General features: G+C 28.0%; 1 long non-coding RNA gene across 1 annotated transcript; it reads right to left on the bottom strand.

Annotated features, from left to right (window-relative positions):
* Positions 1-4,046: 4,046 nt before the first annotated feature.
* On the bottom strand, positions 4,047-4,912 carry LOC119684597. Its single transcript, XR_005252744.1, has 3 exons — positions 4,787-4,912; positions 4,611-4,691; positions 4,047-4,535 (listed from the first exon to the last, which is right to left on the bottom strand). It is a non-coding gene; the product is annotated as an uncharacterized LOC119684597 (long non-coding RNA).
* Positions 4,913-5,278: the final 366 nt, after the last annotated feature.

The following is a 5,278-nucleotide window of genomic DNA, read 5'->3' as shown; positions in this document are numbered from 1 at the left end:
TGCGGTTTAAAGGAAAGAAGATCTATTAAGACAATGCATCTGCTCACACATCTCACAAATTCATTGCTACAATCAATAAAAAAAATTACATATTGGTGCAACAACCAGACGAATTTATTAGATTTAGCTCCTTCTGACTACCGACGCTTCTCAGAGGTCCTAAAAATCTTTTCTTTAAAATAGCAACAGTAGAGCATTGGAGAACTGTTGGAATAAGTATATTGAAGTGCATTGAATAGAGCAGCAAATACGGAAATTGTTATTTTTAAAATTAAAAATTCAATATTTCATTTGGCGAATTTATTGAACTATCTTGTATAGAGATTCGTATAATACGAGTCCAATACGCTGAACAATAGACCGTTTACATTGGCTAGACGAATTTCAATACTGTATGCGAATAAAATTTCTTGTGTTAGTGGAAAAGTGACAGCGTGAGCGGTACAAACCAGTCGATAAAATGTTATATTAGTTTTTATATAATAAATTCTGGAATCGAATTTAAAGTGCAATCGATTAAATTGGAAAGGATGATTAATTCTTAATACTAATTATTTATATGGGGTTTATATAAGTCAGTTACAGTACTACATTCAGACACACCATAATATCGCAAAAATCTTGATTTCATCTTCGTTTCAGCGAAATTAAGTTGTTTTTTCCATACAAAATTTAGTTTTGAGGTTAGATTTGTGAACAAAAAACATATGATTAATTTAGAGCAGTATGAACACTTTCGAAATTAACTTAATTTAATTTTTACGAAATTAAGGAAATTTAGCTGTCTAAATATAGTATAAGTAAGTTGTAAGTTAATAATAAAAAACTGTGAATCCCTTTAATTTTTTTGAATAAAGCCAAATCATAATTTAATTTTAATGAAATATAATTTTAAGTCAAGTTATAACAATTGTCAGTAAGAAACAAACATATAGGTAGATAGATAAAAGTTAGATAGAATTAAGAACAGAGCTAAACATTGTTTATATCAAATTTTCTTAAATTTGATCCGAAATACCGAAAACAAAATAGGTTATATGATGCATGCTTTCAAAAATAATTGCGACTGGCAGTAGCGCTCCTCAATTACAACTAACTAAATTCCCGCAATTTTAGTGAATTGTCAGAAGAGTTGAATATGTTTTGATTACATGTGACGTAAATTGAATTGTGTACTTCAATAAATGAACACAAAACGCCAAACAGAAAGCAACAAAAAGGCAAAAATTAAATAAATAATATTAATTATAATTTATTTTTATTAATATTACTTATGTAAATAAACACAGACGACACAATGAAAAATAATAAATAGTAACATAATTTAAAGTTCAAATATTAATATTCCACAATAATTTTATGTTTACAAAATTATTTTATACTACTTTCATACTTATTAAAGTGCTTCGTTTTTGCTTTTAACTGCTTTATTATAGCATTTTATTTTTTACAACATCACAAGCATTTGCAGTTATTACATTTATGAATTATGTATTATGTATTTATATAACGAGTAGATAACAATTGCAATAAAAGTGATTAAATGATATAAATGAATGATAATGAAGAAATTTATAAATTTGGTAAATAGTAGGAATTATTGTGTTTGACTATAAATCTAAGATGGCATATTATAGAATGATATGACAGTATGTTTTATATTAAATTAAAGTCTTAAGAATCTATTATGGGATTTCAGTCATTCAATACCAACAAGTGACTCAAATGACAAATGATGGCCTCACTACAAAAAACCCAGTTAACTTTTGAAAGCACGTCATACTTCGAATATCGAGCCTATCCTCTTTCGTTTTCATAATTGCGAAATATAACTTATGTATATATAACTGATATGAAAAGAAAACTCATATTGGATAGGTACTCAAAGTGGTTGTACTGAAAAGTAGATAATTAGAGATTATAGACTTACTAGAGATTTATGCTTAGACTGTCCACGGATTTCATTATTTTAATATAAAAATAAAAAGATTATAGATATCAGAATATGATGATATGGCTTCATAGCTCGATTAACAAATAAGTAAAACTTATTGAAGAGAACACAAATATGACAAAATATTTTTAAAAAGAATTTTAAGGACATTTTAAATATAGGGGTTTATAATTTATTTGAAAAGTGGTAAAGGATCAGGATATCAAAATTTATAAAAAAAATTGTGAATCAATTTTCACACATATACTAAAGTTTTCATACAAATGTAACCCAAAAACCTAAGATGTTGAGCGTAGATATTGTTATGACTTTGAAAAAAATCTTAGCACTCAAGACAATTTGAAACCTATTCAGCTTAACTTAGCACACTTACGTATATTAAAAAAATTGATAATATTTCCATGGTTATCAGGGGTGGTCAAGACTTCACCCCGGAGTCACCGGGATGCTCAAATAACGTTCACTGTTTTCAACAGACATAGGAATAATAAGTTTAGAAATTGTAAACTTCAGATCATGAATCACTAAAATTTTATTGTTTGTTTTTATAAAGTAACGGATTTCATTATTGTTAGCGGGTTTGTTGGTATATTAGGTCTAATTATTTTTTTGGTTTTCGTTAGAAAATCAAAAGATTCTTATCACTTCACAATATATAAAAAGGAATTATTCCAATAATATTCTTTTTTATATAATTAATAAGTAGCAGATATTTATTTTATTGTATTTATTTCGTTTTAAGATACAAAAAAAATTAATTTTTTTAAATTATATTTAATTTATTTAATATAATGTATTGAACCCAAGATTTCGCAATATATTCCTAGTAGAGTATAACATTAACTTCTAGAAAGGTGGTGAAATAAAACACTAAACATCGGGTTCAATACGTTTTATTAAAAAAAAACAATAAAATCAATAGAAATAATTTGTTCTTTTTTAATTAATACTTCTTCAAATTTACCGAGAATCTGAGAGGTGCATTAAAACGTTTATAATTTTATCACTTTATAGTTTACCGAGTTATTGAGCAACATCTGTACTTTTCCTAACATTTTTCAAACTTTGGAACATATAAAAAGATATTACTATACATTATTTTTAAAAATGTTTTTGAAACTTTCAAATATAATATTTAAAAAGGTTTTACTGTACTATACATTCTTTGAAAAAGATTTTCCTATATTTTTATAATAATACTATCATTTTTGACAGTACATATGGTTATACATGGATCTTGGTTTTTGGTTTGTCTTAGTCTTCCTTAATTGAGATTGGTTTATTAATATGCCTTAAGTAATGTAGATAATTAGATCCAGGAAAGTGGGTACCAAGTGGAGGTGATTGAAAAGCAGTGCTACGTCAGGTTGAACCCCGATGTTTAGGTTTACTTGATTGTTACGATCAATTAAGTAAGTAAGTTATTGTTTAAAGCAATCATAGTATATTAAAAAAAAATATTTAAATAAAGAACAAAACAACACGTCGGTCCATGGTTCCAATTTGAGCAGATTTTCATTCGTAATTAGTCAAAGATTGTATTTAGACTATCTAAACTTCAAATATATTCTAAATCCACTTATGTTGAATATTTCGAAATATTCAAGAAAGATAAATGTTCAGCCAAAACAAAGTTCCATTAATTAAAATTAAATAAAAATAAGTTCTTATTATTCTTAATTTAATCACATTTATTTAATCTAAATCTTTGTTTACTTCTCTCGGCCCTATGCTCATCCTAGGAGTTAAAGGAATTTATATGGTATATATTTATTTGTTTACTTCTACACACATCCTTACAATTTCCGTTTACTACTATTTTTTTCCGCAAAAACAAAGTTCACTTGGAAAGAGAATGCGTGTTAATGACAATGAAATTGTATAACAGAAGTCAAAATAAATGTTTATGAGTCCTTTTACAGTCCAATGACTGCCATAAACTTTTCGCCTACTACGTCTGAGGTGGAAAGTGTCAAATTTTAAAACTGAAAACAAATCAAAGAGAAAAAAAAAACAAAAAAAAAGAACAAAAAAAAAATAAAAAAAGAAAGCAAACTAAAAAAAAAAGATTGTATCACGTGACTTACCAAAATAAAATGTCCTGCAGTGTAAATCCGTTCCCTCTACTTTATCATGCTTTAGGAGTAGCTGAGGGTGTTGTTGGTGTTGTCAAAAGTGTACGTCTTTGAAACTTGTCCACCATGTGGACGATGAAGTCAGCGCTTTTTCAGTACACACAACTCATAACTTCGTTGGTATTTTGTTATGTTTATAAACTTTCCGAAACTGATTTAATTAAATTGACTCGACGCGTAAGCAAATTATTTTTAGACTCTATTAAAATGTCCTTCCTTCCTTCCTTTCCTTTGTCTTGTCACTTACCACTTACCACTTACCACTTTCCGACTATATTAATTGAATTGTATATTTTTTCTGCACTTGTCTGTTAACTTAGATAAATGAACTCGGTGGAGTTGCGAGTTACGAGTTACGAGTTAGGAGTTGCGAGTTGAAAGTTAGGAGTTGCGAGTTGTGTAAGTGTAACAGAGTGTGTGTTTGAGTGTGTATACTGCGCCACTAACTGTAATAGTAACAAGGAAAAATCGATAAATTTCGATACAAAAGAAATCAGGCAAATTTTGATATGATGTCCTACTTTGTCGAATTAAGTTGTTGCTCCTATTGCATGTTTTTCAAGTGGGGTGGATGTGACAGAACGTACATTTTTCTCAACAACCTTTTCGTTTAGAATAGAAACAATTATTTCGTTTTAATTTTGAAATGAACTTTATATTAACTATTTAATATATTTTAATGAAACTCTCTTTTTACCGATATTTTTCTGCTGCTCTGCTTTTCAGTCCACAAAAAAAAATTTTAAAAACTAATCCTTGCAAATCGAATTCCAGCGAGCAGAAAAACTGACACTTTTACAAGCGACAACAACAACGACGTTGAACGACGACAAACAGCGTACTGAAGTCGCGTTTGACAACATTTTCGAAAATTGGTCAGAAAGCAAACGAAATCATCCCCTGAGCTTGTTTTGTTTATACAGGAAATGGGTCGGTTGTGCAGTGCACGCACTACTTGTAGCGCCGTTTTTCGAAAATTATGAGGTGCGTATAATTTATGAATTAATTTTTAGTTAGTCAATAAATTTATGTGTTTATTAATAGGAATTTTTATTATTAATAAAATTGCTTGCGAATTATAGAAATGAATAATATTGAAATTTAATAATTTAAAATAAGTGTAATTGATTAATTCAATTATTCTACAGCTGGTTTATGATTTCGTTTTAATATGAGTGAATTTCAGCAA

Source organism: Teleopsis dalmanni, chromosome 2, assembly GCF_002237135.1.
Source record: "Teleopsis dalmanni isolate 2A chromosome 2, ASM223713v2, whole genome shotgun sequence".
Classification (NCBI taxonomy): Eukaryota; Metazoa; Arthropoda; class Insecta; order Diptera; family Diopsidae; genus Teleopsis; species Teleopsis dalmanni.
The sequence above is the reverse complement of the archived record's forward strand: the minus strand, read 5'-3'. Positions and strand labels throughout refer to the sequence as shown.